Consider the following 19,211-nt stretch of genomic DNA (forward strand, 5'->3'; position numbering starts at 1 on the left):
TCCAAGAATTTATCCATTTCCTCTACATTTTCTAGTTTGTGTGCATTTAATAGATTTTCATAGTACTACTCATGGATGATATTTTATATTTCTGTGGTATCAGTTGTAATGTCTCCTTTTTCTTTTCTAATTGAGCTTATTTGGATCCTTTCTCTTCTATTTCTGATTAATCTAGCTAGCAGTCTGTTGACTTTGTTTATCTTTTCAAAGAACCAACTTTTTTTTTGTTGTTGATCCCTTGCATTTTTTTTTTTTTTCCTTTCATTTAGTTCTGCTCTGAGCTTTGTTATTTCTTCTCTTCTGCTACCTTTGGGTTTGGTTTGTTATTCTTTTTCTAGTTTTTTGAGGTGTGACATTAAGTTGTTAATTTGTGATCTTTCTGTCTTTTGATGTAAGCATTTATGGCTATGAATTTCCCTCTAAACAGTGCTTTTGCTATATCCCATAGATTTTGGGTGCTTGCATCATGATTGTCATTCAGTTTGAAAAATCTTTTGATTTCCACCTTCATTTTGTCATTCATTGACATAAGGATTGTTTGGCAGCTGGTTGGTTGTTTAATTTCCATGATTACGTAGATCTGACAGTTCCTCTTGGAGTTGATTTCTAGTTTTATTCTACTATGATCTTAGAAAATACTATAGATGGATTGACTTCGAGTTTTCTGAATTTTCTGGGACTTGTTTTGTAGGATAATGTATGATCTATCTTAGAAAATGTCCCATGTGATGATGAGAAGAATGTACATTCTCCAGTTTTGGGGTAGAATGTTCTGTATATGTCTGCTAGGTCCATTAGTTCCATAGTCCTGTTTAAGTTTGAAGTTTCTTTGTTGATCTTCTGCCTCAATGATCTGTCTATTTCTGTCAGGGAGTGTTGACAGGTCTGTGGACTGGGCAAGGTCTTGCAGGGTGCAGTGCAGGGGATAACAGGCGCTCAGGGTGTAGCAGTTCCATAGGCCCATGGGGCACAGGGCAGTGTGGCCCCCATTTGGGGGCAGGCCAGCAGATCACAGCTCACATGCAGGATGGAGTGGGACCCCCAGACAGAGCAGACCCGTGGGGCAGGGGGCCTACTTGGGTTAGAGTAGGTCACCAGGGCATGGTGCTCATGTGTGCGGGGAGGGTGGCTGCAGAGTGGGGGAGGTGGGCAGGGCAAAGGCACGCAAGGTGGGGCATCCCACGCACCTGTGCAGGACGGTGAGGGTCTGTGGCATGCAGACTGCCTAGATCCAAAGGCTCCAGCTGTGCTGGCTTTCATCTCACGTGGGACCTTTGAAGCAGTGGCAGCAGCAGCAGCAGCAGCAGCAGTGGTGAGGTTGAAGTGTTGCAACAGCACCAGCTGTCCCTCCTCTCTGGAGAAACGCAGCTGCACAGCCTCCAGTCGGGTCTCTGTATCAGTCCAGAGGCCTGCTGCAGTGGAGGGGCCCTCCCTCTGCTTGCAGTATCCTCAGGGGAGGCGTGGAGCCTGGGATTTTCTCCTGTTTCCCTTTCCCACGTGTGGGCGCCTTCCCTAATTACCTCCAGCCCTGCAGAGCAGCTCGGCTCACTTCTGTCTTCTTTGCTTCACTCCTGCAGCCTCTCCGTGGGTTCCCAGTGCTCTCGCTCAGACGATCGATCCAAAGGTGGGTATGTATTCAGCATTTTTCATCCTCGCCATGAGAGCAGCGTTGGGCAGGCTGCTTCTAGCGCGCCATCTTGGCCTCCAATATTCATCTCCCTTCTGCTGGAATTTCTAGTAAAACCAAACTAAACAAAACCCAAATGTTCTTAATACGATAGTAGAGAGAACGTCTCAAAGTTCTTTAGAAAGGTGCCTGGACTTAAAAGCAAGAATGCTTTCTAATCAAGAAGCTGGGACACCTGGTCCAACACCCGGTGAACTAAAGAATTTTGGATCTAGAAGTAAAAATTGTGAGCACTCGAAAACAGAGAACCTGAGATCTTAGGAGAAAATATCATATTTTAAACCACTACAAGACAAATTTTTGCTGGTTGTCATTTCATTTATTACTCGTTTCTGTAAACTGCGTTAAATTAGTCTGCATTCTAAAATTTGGAAAGACTAGTCTGATTAAATTTCAAGAATACAAAATTCCCCAAGGATATATTAAAATATATATGTGATTTAAAATATAATCTTTAACATATATATTTGATCCCTCCCCCCCCAGTAAAACATGAAAACCTAACACAGTGTAAAAATACAATGTATCAACTTAGATTTTATGCTTCCATCTTCATCTTTGACTGGAGGCCAGAGATTCTGAACATACATTTTGGTATTTAGTAAAACCCACAAACCTAGGTGCAGTTGGATGGTACCAGTTTGAAAAACTTACACTGTTTGGTGTAAACCACCTAACTCTGTTGAGAGGGTTGGAAAATGTTCCCTTGGCCAAAGCAGCAGAGCCGGTTGTTGAGAAGGCAGTGAGACACTGCTCCATGTAATTTGTGAATGCTTCTTCTTAGGCTTAAAAGAATGCTTACCAATTGAAAACTGAGGCCATGTGGAGTATCGGCTTGTTCACATAAAAGTACCAGAACTAACACCTTAATAGCTGTGTATATTAAGGAAAGCAGTTGTGGTCAGTGATTTAGGCATCTTCAGCATTAAAATTTCTGAATTTCCTTAGAGGACCTACTAGACAAAACCTTGGCTCTTTATCCAGATGTCATTGCCTTTTAGCCCAACATATTTACACCTCAAATGAGCAGAGCATTTTAGAGATTTCTTCAAGGTTTTGAGAACAGGAAAGACAGAGTGCCTTTCAGCATTAAGAGATATCTTTAAGTTTCTCATTTCCTGTCTCTGGTGCATTCACCTTCAATATTTCTTTCCTATCAACAAATTTCTAAACAGCTCTCCAATAGCATTCCATTTGAAATGGAATTGATTTTTGTCTTGAGGTAGCTAGCATTAAGGAGCTAAGTGCATGTTTCCTGTTTAATCATTTCGACTTCATTTCCTAAAAAATGAACACATTTAGTATTTAACCTATTTGGTGGTGGGGGGAAAAAAAAGTACAGTCCCTTTGGCCCAAAGCCTAAAAAAACCCAATAAGAGCTTAAGAGGCAGCAGTGAGGGAAGCATTTAAGTATGTAATTAGAAACAAATCTAGAATCCTCAGAATTTCATTGGATAAAATATCAGAATTTCTAGGGACCAACCTTAAAAGACACTTAATTCAATCACACATCTGGGATTTGAATCCCATCATACTCTTGCCACGTGGTCACTGTAATATATAATGCCATATCGTTGTAGGGACAGGAAACTTAGTATACCCCAAAGCAGCTCTTCCTAACCCTGATCACAAGGAAGGGGACTCGGAATCTGTGTCATGGTAATTTTTACACATTGGCTCTGGAGAAATCAGTTGGGACTCACAAAACAAATTCAAAATTCTATTCCACAGCTCATTAAATTTTTAGACAGCCTGACACCTCCAATTCTGCCAACAGTTCCTGCATTTCAGCTCTGTGTTGGGCAGACTCTGATTTGTTTATGATAGTTTGCAACTATGGCACCCAGTCTCAACCCCTTGCCACAGTTGCAGTCTGTGCAGAGCAGAGTAAACCATGACTTTCATCTGCTTCCTTCCAAAGAGTGAGATTCTATTAAAGTCTTATCAACAAGGGCAACAAAATAATTGATTCAGAAGTAGGCTAAGGACTTGAACAGACATATCTCCGAAGATACACAAATGGCCAATGAAAAGATGCTCAACATCACTAATCATTAGGGAAATGCAAATCAAAACCACAATGAATTACCACCTCACACCCATTAGGATGGCTACTAACAAAAACACCCAGAAAATAACAAATGTTGGAGAAAATGTGAGTTGAAATCCTTTTGGGCCGTTGGTGGGAATATAAAATGGTATAGTTAATGTGGGAAACAATATGGTGTTTCCTCAAAAAAAAAAAATAGAATTACCACATGATCTAGCAATTCCATGTTTGGGTATATACCCAGAAGCATTAAAAGCAGGATTTCAAAAAGATATTGGTACACCAATATTGATAGCAACATTATTCACAATGGCTAAAATGTGGAAGCAATCTAAGTGGTCACTGATACAAGAATGGATAAGAAAATGTGGTATGTACATACCATGAAATATTATCCAGCTTTAAAAAGGAAGATGGTCTTGACATTTGCTTCAATATGGATGAACCTTGAGGATATTATGCTGAGTGAAATAAGCCAGTTACAAAAAAAAGAAGTACTATATGATTCCACTTACATGAAGTACTTAGAGTAAGCAGACATCGTAGAGTCAGAAAGTGGAACGGTGGTTGTCAGAGGGTGGGGGAGGGGGATCAGTAGTTATTATTTGATAGGTATAAGTTTCAGTTTTGCAAGATGAAAAGAATTCTAGAGGCAGTTGGTGGTGATGTAGCACAACGATGTGAATGTACTTGATGCTACTGAAGTATACACTTAAAAATGCTTTAGAGGGTAAATCTTGTTACGTGTATTTTACCACAATATGAAAATTGAACAAAATAAAGCCTTGAATGTCAGAGACTCCTTTACTAACTCTGCCCCACGACTGAAACAAATTGAATGTAGTATCAATCACTTAATCTTTTTCATACTATTTACTAGACAATATAGCCCACCATCACTCCTCTACACACACATCGCTAGTAACAAGTAGCATTTCTTCTGTTACCTGTGCCAGGGACTGGTCAACTGCTTTACATATATTAACTCACCCAGGCTACTATGAAGTAGATATTATTGTTATTCCTATCCCGCTGATGTGAAAACTGAGGCACTTCCTGAGAGATAAAGTAACTTGCTGACGTTTATACAGGTCATTAGTGGAAGAGCAGAGAACAAACTGAAGCCTTCTAGTTTTATGTATAAAACATCTCATGCTTATTTGGTTTCTCTGGACCCAAGTGAAAAGCTGGTCACATAATTCTATTAGATATCAATTTTTGTTGGTTCATTACTCTGATTGATCCAAATCTTTGCGTATCCCGAGCTGACATTCATTCTCACCCTAGATTTCCTGCTGTCAGCAATTATGATCAGCTTTGTTTTTAAATCTCATTCAAGTTATTGATAAAAATGTAAAACTGGACAGGATCAAACCAAAAAAAAAAAGATACCCTCTGATGGATCCTGAAGAGCTGCCCTCCCATACTCCAGGTTGGCATCTTGGCATTAACCAGCAGCTTTGGGTAGAAGTAGTCAATCATGTTTGTGGCTTTATAATGATACTATTTTTCTAACTGAAAGTTTCTCAACTCTAATGTCACAACACACTGGTGTGTTGCAATGGACTGTCAGGCGTTTCATAACTAAATTGTTTCTTTAAAAAATAGAGCAGATTAAAGATTACCACAAATTTAAAGCCACTCTTATTCACCTCCATTTTATCAAACTTTCTTGAGTGTTATAAATAGGGTAGGTGTTGGAGCCAGCATAGGAATAAAAGTGGAAATATTACGGGGAGAGTGACAAATATAAAAGTCAACTATCCAATGTGTAGTGGTAGGAAAAAAAAATGATAAATACTGCTCTGGCCCACATATTTTCATCTTGGTGATAAGGATTTAATGAGAAACTTTGTCAAATTCAGTTTGAGTATTTCCTCTTTCCATTTTCATGGCCATGACCTTGTGTCAGGTTCCTATCATCTCTTTCATAGAGTATCAGAATGGATTTTCCACCAACTGTTTGTTGTGAAAAATTTCAAATATATATAAAAATTGGAAGAATACTGTAACAAATATCCATATACCCACCTAGAGTCTATGTTTGACCAAATTTGCTTTATTTGCCATTATATGTATAAATTTTGCTTTCTGAACAATTTGAAAAATAGGTTGTGTCGTGACAGTTCTCCCCTGGGCCAGTCATTCTCCAGCTCTTCCCCCTGCACTGTTGGTGTATCTTAGGGAGCTGGAGCCTCCAAACTACATTTCCCAGACTCCCTTGCAACTCTTCAGGTTTTGGCCAATGGAAAGTACTAGCTGGAGATTGGATGATAAGAGGAGAAGACAGGACATGTCTACCACCCTCTGTGTGTTTAGGGAAATGTCTTCTTTCACTTCTGTCAGCCCCTTCTTTACAATCCAGGCTTCCACTGGACAGCCCTGGCTCCTGGACTCTGGCAAACCACCTCCGTCCATTGTCCCTCCAAACCAAGGGATGGTGGTGGCTTTCTGCTTTTGCTAATCTCTGGGTTGCCTCTCTGTCTCCTTTTTGCCCTTTCAACTCTTCCAGCATCATTTCAGTCAGTTCTATGTATTGAATCCCCTCTTTTGAACTCCTTTTTTTTGTGTGTGAGTTTTGTTTTCTTCATACTGAATAACACAGCCTTTAAATTCTTCAACAAGTTTCTCCTAAAAATAAGGATGTTCTTCCATCAACCTTGATACCATTGTCACTTAAGAAGATTAAGAATACCTCCCTAATATAATCTCCAGTCCCTATTAACATTTCACTGGCTCCCAGTGCTTTTTATAGTGATTGCTTTAAACTAAATCCAATCAACTTTCACTCGTTGCTTTTGATTGTTATATCTTTTTAGTCTTTCTTAATCCAGAACAATTCTACTATTTTTTCCCCTATGATATTAACTTTTTGGAAAGACCAGATCAGTGGTCTTCTGGAATATCCCTGGACTTTTCTGATTTTTTTCCTCTTGGTGCTGCTGGACTTGTTCCTAAATTCTCTATTTTTTATGACTTAGAAACTAGGTATAAAGGCTTGATTAAATTCAAGTTAAACACTTTTGGCAAGAATGCTTAATAGATGCTGCTATTAAATTCATATTGCCTCACACTAGGAAATACGACATGTCAGGGTGTCCCAACTCCAGTGACAATCTGCTTGATTATTTAATAAGGTCATGACTACTAGATCTTCTTGATTTTAAGGGTATTTCTCACCTTTGCATTTTGTTTTTGGTGTTGTGATAGCCCCGTGTGGTTGCTAATTGAATGTTAGTATTATATTTCTGTTACATTTCAAGTTTATGTGTTTTATATATAGCTTAGTGATCTTTGTAATTTCTATAGAATGCACCTTGGGGATTGTACGTGTTCTGTGAATATTTGTGAAATGAACGACCTGCCATGAATTTTATAGCAGTATGATTGCTTGCTCATGTATCCTGGTTTCTCTTTCATCTCTTTCTTTTTTGCTAATCTCCTTTACTCTTAGCTTTTACATCCAGTAAGGAAACAATAAAATAGAAATGGGTTGGAACTAAAGTCAACTTACTTTCTACCCATTGAAATTGGCTGACTCAACATGTTTGAAAATGAACTCATCTTCTTTCCCACCAAACCCGCTCTTCTCCCTGGTTGCTTAACTCGTGATCTACATCGCTCAATAGCACCAACTGGGGATTTGCCTTTGATCCCTGACTGTCAATCCCACCCCTCATCCCATTATTTCCCAAGGTGTGTCCATTCTGTCTCCCTGGCTGTGCCTTCCTCAAATAACTCAAATCTTATTACCATTATTCAAGTTCAATTTAGATTACTTCAAAAACTGGCTTCCCTGCTTGCAGGCTCACTCCCTCAAATCTCTCTTCCATGGTTCATTCTGGTATGCAGATTTCCTCGTTTCAATCTCCTACTTAAAACCTTTCAATTGCTCTGCACTGCCTGCAGGGTACAAGGCCTCTGTATCAAGGTACTGCTTGCCTCTCCAGTGTCACATCCTGACACTCTGCCTCTTGCACCCTCTGCCCGAGCCCCCACATGTTACAGTCACCACAGACTATGGTCTCCTATCACACTTGTGCCCACACTGCTTCTCCTCCCTGGAGTGTCCCTCCATGGTGTATTCACCTGGTTATCCTCTCAGCATGCCTCAAGTCTCAGCTAAAGCAGTTATCTCTGTGTGAATCCTTCCCCGATTCTCTCTGACAATGTATTTTTGAATTCTAGCACCTAGCATGGTGCTGACACAAGTAGGTGATAAATACATGTCCCCCTACCCCACTGCAGGGGGTACCCAGCCACAATTCTTCCTGCAACCCTCAAAAGGCTTTCCCTGATCCTTCTTTTTATCTGAATTAACCTCCATCCCTATTAGTCTCTCCCTTAGCAAAATTATCTTCTGTTGCTTAGACTTGTCATGGCTAGATATAAATCTAAAGATATCAAAAGTATAAAAATAGATTTTAAAAAAAGAGAAAACTCAAGGCTTGAGTGACAGTTCCCCAGACCAGCAGCAGGGCTACTGTGTAGGTCTGTAGAGAAAACCTGGAAACCAGAAGTCTAGGGAGGTCACAGCTAGCAGCAGGCTGGAATGTGTCATTGCCAGGAGTCAAGGACCAAGCTCCAAATCAGGACGTGGGAACCACAGCGGGGCTAAATCCTGGAAACAGCAGCCAAAAGAATTCCACCGCGCCCCTTCCTTCCCTCTCATCACTGGGGCTGTGCAGGCTAGGGATGAATCTGGAAGTTTATGGTTGGTGCCAGTCCTGGAAATAAAAAAACCAGGGCTGATTATAGCTGTATCAGAAGGAAGACTGGGGATTGGTCCTAAACTGCAGTATACTAAATAACCATTTCTTTTTCTTGAATGAATCACCCTATGTTTTTCTACCTCTTTTAGAGAATAGCACATGATAAACAGGGACCTAAGAGGGAATAAAAATAAACCGATGATGAATTTTAACAAGGCCAATTCAGAAGAATGCAAATACTACTGCATGAATCTGAATAGGAGAAGGAAAAACGTTCAAAGAAAGATGATTATACAAAGAACGATAAAAATAGTTGGGTAATGTATGGAAAAAATGTAACACAGGAAAAATAAGAAACCACTATTTTCTAACTTCCTTATTTGCTTAGATTCTGGTAACCACGTCAGTCTTCTTCCTAGAATCCTCCAGTGCTTTCCTAATATATCTGAGTCCCAAGCCCTGAGCATGGCCCACAGAGCCTGGGCTCTGGCTCCACCCACGTCTCCAGCTGCATCTCACGCCTCTCTTCTCCTTCACCAGATCCATCCACATGACCTTCCTTCTGTTTTTTGAACACACTGAGCTCCTTTCTGCACCAGGTCTGTGTAGATGTTTCCCTCTTCTCCTGGAACAGCCACGTCCACTGCCGGCTGGCCCTTGTGCCGGCGTCCCCCAGCCATGCTCCTCTCTCAGCCCTCAAAGCCTCTCCCTGCTCTCTCCTTCCATCTGAATTAGCTCCCACCCCCGTTAGTCTCCCTCTAGGCAAAATGTTCCTTCATTGCAGAATTTGTAATCAGAATTTGTAATCACATATTCATCTGGGTGGTTATTTGCTAAAGGTTTGAGCTCTTCATAAATGCAGGAACTGTGCCTTGGTCTTGTTTACTTCTAGACAGTAGGAACTCAATGGGTAAGTTTTGATTGAATAAAGATGGAAAGGGAGGATGAAACAATGTACTGGTCGTTCATCTTTGCAGTCAAGACTGCTATTTCTACCTTGATCTCCCTCAATGTCATCTCTTCTGTTCCAGTACTCTAATAGAGGCTCAATTTTGACCTGAACATATGCCGGCCCAGAAAAGATGACCTTTTCCCAGACTCCCTTGCAGCAGGGTATAGCTATGTGACTAAGTTCTGGTTGATGGCATGTAAGTGGAAGTATTGTTTGCAACTAATGAGAAAGGCCTTTAAAGAGAGGGAGTTGTATGCTGGTCTTTGATCTTCTATCCTTCCTATAGGCTGGAATGAAGGTATAATGGTTGGAATTTAAGCAGCCAAATTGAATGACATGAGATGGCATTCAAAGAAGTGAAGAAGGAACCTCTGTAGCCACTGTTTGTCCCAAATTTCCTGTGCACCAAGGAATATCACACAAATGTCATCAGATTGGAATCTTCAGGCTATTGCTGTGCCCAAGAGAGAGGACCCCTGATGGAGGGAATCTTAACAGTAAGAAGGATGAAATGCTAGTGGTGAGAGCTGAGGCAGGTAAGCTGGCAGTGGATCCTCACAGCAGGACAGTAAGGAAGCGCTGATGGTAGGTGGATAGTTAGGATCTTCGGCTCTTCTAGGGACAAGGGTTCCCTGCTTTGGTGCTGTCTTGAGCAATTGCTCTACCTGGGAAGAAGGATAAGGGCGGGCACTCTGTTTTGGCATTGCCCCACCCTTAATTCTATCCCTAGCAACTGCTGCACCTGGGGAAGGAGGACATGCTTTATCAATCTGGGAATTCCCCAGCCCAGGCACGATAGGATTTAGAAGGTGACCTAGAGTAACCTAAGCGTAATCATTATGCTTTGAGCTTGTATCTGCATTGTGGTTCCCCGGTACCCACCGTGGGCTTTTGGAGAGGGAGCTCGTACTAGTAGATAGAATTTTGAGCACATCTGTTGATCATTTGATAACATCTCACACCTCTCAAAGGCCCTCCTCCAGACTGGGCTAGTACAAAGAAACATCCCAAGAATTTAGATTGAGTGAGTGAGTGAGTGAGTCTGTGTCTCCACTTGTGAGAGAGACTCATTTTATTTTACAATAAAGAGCTACTTGTGTGAAACTGCTCCCTGCCTGAGGTTATTCCATTGCATTGGCCTTGCTGGTGATTCTTCCAAGCAAGGAGTAGAGGACCAGGATAATAGTCTAGATGTGACACTTTGGTGTGTCTGGTCATTCTTCGGCCAAGAGCACACCAAGAACCGAGGACAGACTCCCACCTTGACACAAAGAGCCTTCTGGAGAGTTCACAGGGTGCCCTACAGAGAAGCCAGAGGATTTGGGGTCGGTTTAGCATTAGCCAGAAAAGCCAGCAGGGAGTGGACCACAAGACCCCATCCCACCTCAGACCCTTCCTTTTGCCCCCACGCAAGAGAGAGCTGGGGGGATGCTTCTCAGTCCTCACTGCACAGTAGCACCCCCTGCTGCTCTAAAAGTACTGCTCCCCGGAACCTCACTCCCAGACACTGGGGTGTAACTGATCATGTTCAGTACCCCAAATTCTGTTCATGCCAACTGCCCCAAATGCTACCTCCCTCTGGATGATGCACCTCTTCTGAGATCAAGACTGACAGATCGGCCTCCTACCCAGCATGTTCATGTGAGTGTCTCAAAGGTACCTCAACTCAACATGCCACGATCTCCCTAAACATGTTTCTTTCCCAAGTCCCCTCTCTCAGATAATGGCCCCTTAAGCTATTCAACTGTGCAAGCCTGTATGTACCCTTGAAGTTATTCTTAAAGTTTTTTTCCTCCCTTATTCTTTGTCAATGTCTCTCAATTTTACTTATTTCTTTCCATCATCAAAACCAATAGCCTGTCTAAGCTACAATTATCTCTTGCCTGTTCTAGGGCAATAGCCTGCTAAAAGACCTTCCGTATCCATTTTAATTATTTCCAGTTCATTTTTCACATTGCACCTAAAAGAACTAACCTTTGAAATGCAAATTTGATTCCATCACCCCCACCTTTCCACTAGCCCCAGTTGAAAATATTGAAAGCTTTTCCCCTGCACTTAGGAGCAAGAGCCAAATCACAGACAAGCCATACAGGTCTGCCTACCCTGGCACTTGTAACCTCATATGTTTCCACCACTCTACTCTCTGTACCAGCTACTCTGTTCTTCCTTCTGGTATTCTCAATAAGTGAAGCTTCCTCTTACCACAGGCCCTTTGCACATGCCATTCTCTTTGCATGGAATTCTTTTCCTGTTGAGTCTACCTCCTCCACCTCCACCCTTTACTTTCAGATATTAGATTGGTCCTTACTTTTCTCTAATGCCCCCCAAGTTAGAGAGCACCTTATACTAGTCATGGTTTTGTTTTTTTGTTTTTAACTTAATCCCCAATGTAATAGTAATCATAGATTTAATTTTACCTTAATACTATGTGCTGAGGACTCTTCTAAGGGCACTTGCATCATTTCATTTAATTCACACAACCACCCCATGATGTTAGTACTACTACCAATTACATTTTACAAATGAGGAAATTGAGGCAAAGGATGATAAGGTAACTTGTCTTTGGTTCCAAAATTGGTAGATGACCTCAGGTCTGTCTGTTTCTGAAACCCTTGTTACATGCACTGTACTGGGCCACCCCCCAAAGACACAGTGCAAGGCCTGTCCCTTACAGCGCCCCACTCCCATCTGGTGTGCCAGTCACCCATTAAAAGTAGACGAGAATTCAAGGCCTGCCCTCTGGAGTAAGCCACCATCCAGTAGCTCCTGTGGCTTCTCTGTACTGGGTGCAAACATATGGCAGCACAGACAGAGGCAAGCTGCTGAGATTACAAAGTAATTCAAGAGAGTGTAAGGAAAACATGACAAATGAAAGTCACCAGTGGGGGGGATGGGAGGATCACCAAGAGGCCTGCAGGGATTATTTTGCATGTGCACAACAAATGAGTTACTAGTGATAGCAACGGTAGGGCTTTTTCAGAGATGGAAGAGGCCTTTTACTAAAGGAGAAAGTAAACATTACTTTGGACAAATCTCACATCATACCTTAATGTTTACAAAGGAGACCAAGGGAGAGAGGCGAGGAAAGAACAGATTTCCCAGGGGAGGAAACTGCAATGAGAATAAGTAATCTGGATCAAGCCAGAGCATGTTTGAACAAAAAGAATACCTGAGGACAGAGGAAACTCTAAGGATAATATAGGATTTTATATAGCAGGAACCCACACTAGCTTTATTTTAGACTGTTTTAAAGTGGTGAATGTAGTCAAATGCCAGGGCAAGAAGCTCTATGAACTAATACACTTTCCTACAGGTTTTGATACTTCGAAGTTTTTACCACGTTCAGAATACATGTTTTAAAATTGAGAACAGCTTCAACTTTTAACAATAGGGAAATGTTTAAGTAAAACATAGCACATACCATGAGATGGAGTAGTATATAGCCTTCAAAAACAATGCAGATGACTGAATGCAATGACCCAGGATAATACTGATTGATTGGGTTAAGAAAAAGCAAGATACAAATTACACGTGCTTACAACTAGGTCAGAAACACATTTTCTTTTTATCTTTGTTTGCTGTTCATTTTTAATCTTTCTTCAATGAGTATGTATTATTTGAATAATTGGAATAAAAAAGTTGTCTATAATGTTGTAGCTGTCTTTCATGTTTATAACCCTTTTTGTTTCTCTCATGTGTGTTAAGAAGGTGTTTTCAACACCTCTGCTAGGTCTGTGGCCGATCATCTCTTCCCTAGGCTAGAAATTCTGCTGTTAGTTGCTCAAGCTTCCTCCTCCCAGGGCTGACTTAACCAAGTGTTTCCTTTTCTGAACAGTGGTTTTGTTCTGTGAAGACATCCATATCAACTTCAGGGAAATCTCCCAGGGTACCCTTACTACTAGCTGGGCATTCTCCACTATTTAGCACTCACTCTCTTCTACAGAGACTGTATTCATTTTCTATAACAAATTATCATAAACTTGGTGGCTTCAAATGACATCTGTTTATTATCTCACAATTTCTGTGGGTCAGGAGTCCAGATATGGGTTAACTGGGTCCTCTGCTCAGGGTCCCACAAGTCTGAAACCCAGGTGTTGGCTGGGGCTCTGATCCCATCTGGGGCTCAGGGTTCTTTTCCAAGTTCACTGGTTTTTGCCAGAATTCAGTTCTTTGTGGTTGTAGGACTGAGGTCTTCGTTTTCTTGTTTATTGGGTGGGGGTGCATCCAGCTTCTAGGGCTAGAAGCTGAGGGCTGCCCTCAGTCCTAGCCAGCCACATGGCCCACTCACAACGTCACCAAAGATTAGGGGCCTCTTGAGGTCTAATTTGATTGTGCGAGTACCTGGGAAGAGAGTGGCTGAGGTGATTGGACTGGTAGACTGTTGGCCAGACACAATATGCACTTTGTGACACCCCGAAAAGGCTTAGAGCTGTGGTCCCCAACCCTTGGGCTGTGGACAGTACTGTTCCGTGACCTGTTAGGAACTGGGCCACACAGCAAAAGTTGAGCGGTGGGCAAGCGAGCCAAGCTTCATCTGTATGTACAGCTGCTCCCCATTGCTCACATCACCACCTGAGCTCTGCCTCCTGTCAGATCAGTGCAGCCTTAGAAACTCATAGTGACAGGGAAAAAACCCCACCCTGGGCCCCCATGGCTGAACTCACTGCTGATTGGATATTAAAGCTTGTTGCTGACTGGATACTAAAGCTTGTTGCTGATTGGATGTTAAAGCTTGTTGCTGATTGGATGCTTTTTGAGTCCCACCAAGGGTATAAAATTGGAGGAGAACAAGGAAGTGGTGATCAGAATTTGGTGGCATGCCCATCTGCGCCTGCCGTGGGAATAAAGGCTGATTCTCCGACCCTCTGTGTGCTGCTCTGTTCTTTCCCTGGTCAGTCGCTGTTAACACTTGCTGTTACACTTGCTGTACACTTGCCGGAACAATAGGAGCGCAACTACTGTAAACTGCACATGCGAGGAATCTAGGTTGCACACTTCTTATGAGAATTTTTTTTCATACAAGTTTGCTTTTATTTTCACATTCAACCTATTGAGAGAGCCTTCCATCCTTATGAGAATCGAATGCCTGATGATCCGAGGTGGAGCTGAGGCGGTGATGCTAGTGCTGGGGAGCAGCTGCAAATACAGATGATCATTAGCAGAGAGGTTGGACTGCACAGAGACCATAATAAATCAATTGCTTGCAGACTCATATCAAAACCCTATCAGTGGGTGGCAAGTGACAATTCGGTTGCATCTGGTGGCAGGCTGTATAGTGGCAAGGGAGTTGATGTACTTCAATTGATGTACAATTGTACAGCTGCTTCTGGTGGCAGGCTTTAAGTCAGAATCTGACTCTTATTTTAGTCCACACATGGCCCACCCGTTATTTTATTTACTGCTTCCGTCCATGCCTCTTTCCTGTACTGTGCACTTGTCTCAGTCGCAGTTTTGGTAAGCCCACAAGCTAACCATAGCAAAAATAAGTAAAAAAGCAAACATCGCTGGAGAGCTTCTTTGAAAAGGGGGAAAGACTCAGTGATGAGACAGCAGGAGGCTCTAAGACTACCAACAAAATGGAAGCTGCATTTAAAAGAAAATACCCATAGTCCTACTTCAATTATGGGTTCGTTGCAACTGGTGACTCACGTTCTCCAAGCCTGCTTTGTGTAACATGTGGCGACTGGCTATCCAACGGAGCCATGAAAGCTTCAAAACTGCTTTGCCACATAGAGACCAAGTACCCTGCATTAGAAGACAAGCCTTTGGAGTTTTTCAAAAGAAGAAAATGTGAACACAAAGAATAGCAGCAATTATTGAAGGCTACCACTTCATCAACTGCGTCTGCACTGAGAGCATCATTCTTAGTGGCCAACTGCATTGCTAAAGCTAAGAAGCCTTTTACTATTGGTGAAGAGTTGATCCTGCCTGCTGCTAAGGATGTTTGCCATGAACTTTTAGGAGAAGCTGCAGTTCAAAAGGTGGCACATGTTCCTCTTCTGGCTAGCACCATAACTAGAAAATTTGATGGAATAGTAGAGGATATTGAGGCACAATTGTTAGAGAGGACTAATGAGTCACTGTGCTGCACAATCCAGGTTGATGAGTCTGCTGATTTTTTTTTTTTTTTTTTTTTTTTTTTTTTTTTTTTTAGGCAGAGTCTCACTATTTTCCCCAGGCTAGAGTGCTGTGACGTCAGCCTAGCTCACAGCAACCTCAAACTCCTGGGCTCAAGCAATCCTCCTGCCTCAGCCTCCCGAGTAACTGGGACTACAGGCACATGCCACCATGCCCGGCTAATTTTTTCTATTTTTAGTTCTTTGGCTAATTTCTTTCTATTTATAGTAGAGACGGGGTCTTGCTCTTGCTCGGGCTGGTCTCGAACACCTGAGCTCAAGCAATCCTCCCAGCTCAGCCTCCCAGAGTGCTAGGATTACAGGTGTGAGCCACCATGCCCGGTGGAGTCTGCTGATGTTGTCAACAAGGCAACAATGTTTGTTTTTGTGTGATATTTTTTCAGGAGGATGTGCATGAGGATATGTTATGGGCACTGTTTGTTGCCAGCCAACACCACAGCTTCAGGACTATGCAAGTCTTTGAATAATTACATATCAAGAAAATTGAATTGGTCATTCAGTTTTCAGAATGGCTGCCATGACTTGACGCCTTTCTGGTTTGACTACTCAGGTCAGGGAGATCACTTCTGAATGTGAGTCTATGGACTGTGTCATCCATAGAGAAATGCTGGCTAGCCAAAGAATGTCACGTGAACTAAACAACGTTTTCAGGATGTGATTATAATAATCAACCACATTAAAGTACATGCCCTTAACTTAATGTCCGTTCATGCAGCTCTGTGAGGAGATGGACGCAGAGCACACACGTCTTCTCTTCTACACAGAAGTGAGATGGCTTTCTAAAGGTAGATCACTGGCCAGAGTTTTTGAGTTATGAGAGCCACTCCAGAGATTTCTTTTAGAAAAACAGTCACTACTGGTAGCACATTTCAGTGACACAGAATGGGTCCCAAAACTTGATTACTTTTGTGACATATTCAATCTGCTCAACGAACTCAATCTGTCACTTTAGGGGAGAATGACAACTATGTTCAAGTCAGCAGATAGAGTGACTGCCTTCAAAGCCAAACTGGAATTAGGGGGCTGATGAATGAACATTGGGATTTTTGACGTGTTTCAAACATTAGTAGAGATTTTGAAAGAGACTGAGGCTTCTTCCTCCCAGCTGGTACATAATCACCTATCTCAGCTTTCAAAGGAGTTTCAGCATTACTTCCCAATGACAAAAGACCCCCGAACCGGGAAGGAATGGATCTGTGACCCATTTGTGAATAAGCCAGGTGAATTGACTTTGTCCGTGCTAGACCAGGATGAACTGCTTGAGATCGCAAATGACGGTGGCCTTAAAAGTATGTTTGAGACAACTTCCCATCTCCGTATGTTCTGGATTCAAGTCAAGGCGGAATAACCTAAGATTGCCACAAAAGGACTGAAAAGCCGGCTTTCATTTCCACATCCCATCTTTGTGAAACAGGGTTTTCTGCAGTGACAGCAACCAGAACGAGATTATGGAGTAGGCTGGACATAAGCAACACACTTTGGGTGTGACTGTCTCCCATCATTCCCAAATGAAACCGTCTAGTTGCAGGAAAAGAAGTTCAGGGCTCTCACTGATTCTGCATTATGGTGAACTGTACAATTATTTCATTAAATATTATTATTATTATTATTTTTGAGACAGAGTCTCGCTCTGTTACCCGGGCTAGAGTGCCGTGGCATCAGCCTAGCTCACAGCAACCTCAAACTCCTGGCCTCAAGCAATCCTTCTGCCTCAGCCTCCCGAGTAGCTGGGATTACAGGCATGCACCACCATGCCTGGCTAATTTTTTCTATATATTTTTAGTTGGCCAATTAATTTCTTTGTATTTTTAGTAGAGACGGCGTCTCCCTCTTGCTCAGGCTGGTTTCGAACTCCTGACCTTGAGCGATCCTCCCACCTTGGCCTCCCAGAGTGCTAGGATTACAGGCGTGAACCACCATGCCTGGCCTTCATTAAATATTATAATGTAATAATAATAGAACTAAAGTGCACCACAAATGTTATGTGCTTGAATCATCCAGAAACCAGCCCCCCACACCCCTGGTCCCTGGAAAAACTGTCTTCCGTGAAACCAATCCCTGGTGCCAAAACATCTGGGGACCGCTGGCCTGGAGGACAGGAAGTTCTGGAGCTGTGCCGTGGCTGGCCTGGCTCTGGCCTGTGGTTGTATTGGTTTGGAATTTAAGCATGCCCCTTGTCTTCCCTTTGAAACCTACATTTTGAAAGCATATTTCTGGATGTGATTTCCTTGGACATATTCAAAATGAGGTGACATTTCTTACTTGTCTTCTGTGGTTGCACCTGTAGCTGTTTTTTATCTTCATCTTTTCTGCTTGGCTGCCTCTCCGACTTTGCTTTTTAATACTGTAGCCCCTGCCTCCTTTCTCTCTTTTCCTTTTTCACATCGGCCATTTACGCAGTCACTGCTCTTGTGGTTAACTCTCTTACCCAGAAGCTGTATCATAATTTTGCCACCAACATTTCCATAGTGTTCACTGTGCTCACGTTAGTTAGAGAAGAGCTGGCATTCTCTTATGTCTCTTGGGATTTCCCTTTAGAACATTTCCACCATTCACAAGGGAAGAGGTTTTAGTCACAGTGTTTCTGGTTGCAAGTGACTAAAACCCAAAACGAATGATCTACAGCATAAAACAATGAATTAGCACTCATAGATTTTAAGCTGCTGGAGGCTTATAGAAGTGAGCTCACAGAAGAAGCTCAAGAAGATACAGTAGCAGTGCACAGAAGAATTTTAGGCACTAGAGCCACAGGGGCAAGAACTACAGATTCTTCTCTTACCCCTGCTGGGCCTCATTTCGCAGTGTGGCTCTGTCACCCTCTCCATGTGGCCAAGAAGATGGCCATCACCAGCTCCAGACTGCATCATCTGATTTTATCCACCCCTATGTCAAGAGGACTTCTTTCATCCAGAGACTGATTACCACTTTCAAGGAAAGATTCCGATCGACATGACTTGGGGGGAGGCAGTGCCCCGTGGCTGGTCCAGGCCCTGTGAGCCTCCCCGGAGCTCCAGGGGAATTAGTGAAGCTCTGGCTCCAGCTTCACAGGGGTGAGAACAGGGGCTCCTCAATGGAAAGTGGGCTGCATTTCAATGGGGTTGAAAAATCATGCCCTGCGACAAAATTCCTAGCTGCCACAGGCTAATGTAGTAGGGAGATCTTCAAAGGCAACTTAGTCTCCCATGAAGTGTCTAAATAATTCTCTTCTTAACATTGGGTTTTCATTTGTGTGACATGATTTACGGGCATCGTTTAGGCTGAATGTGAGCTGTGAAACACAATTCGGTAAGAAAATCGTAGTGCCATCCAAACCATGTAGGGCATTGTGACTATGCAAACCTACAAGTTAAAAGACACTGTTAGTGGGAGTTCTGTGTACAGGGACAGGAAGATCTTTCTCCCGAGATGGAGAAAGCTAAGAGAGCTAGTGCAAGAAGGAACCAGAGGAGAGCCATGGCGAGCCCCAAGTAGGCACTGGATCCATTACTATTTAACATGGCGACGTGGACTGTGGATACAGGGCACCGTTGTGTACCTGGGCTTGATGGGAAATGTCAGAAGGCCACTGGAGTAGGAAACTGAGGGGGTCCCAATACTTGGACAGAGGTACTTTTCATCCTGTTCAGGGACCAGCAAAAAGAGCCATTACATTTTGAGCTCCAATACTGGTTTT

At 42.7% G+C, this 19,211-nt stretch overlaps 1 long non-coding RNA gene across 1 annotated transcript in view; it reads left to right on the forward strand.

The window, feature by feature from the left end:
• The first annotated feature begins 1,465 nt into the window (after positions 1-1,465).
• LOC105855034 (uncharacterized) overlaps positions 1,466-19,211 on the forward strand; it is a 46,030-nt gene continuing 28,284 nt past the window's right edge. The window contains exon 1 of the long non-coding RNA XR_012920497.1: positions 1,466-1,624. This is a non-coding gene — a long non-coding RNA (uncharacterized LOC105855034). The remainder of the gene's footprint in view (positions 1,625-19,211) is intronic.

Source organism: Microcebus murinus, chromosome 8, assembly GCF_040939455.1.
Source record: "Microcebus murinus isolate Inina chromosome 8, M.murinus_Inina_mat1.0, whole genome shotgun sequence".
Taxonomy (NCBI): Eukaryota; Metazoa; Chordata; class Mammalia; order Primates; family Cheirogaleidae; genus Microcebus; species Microcebus murinus.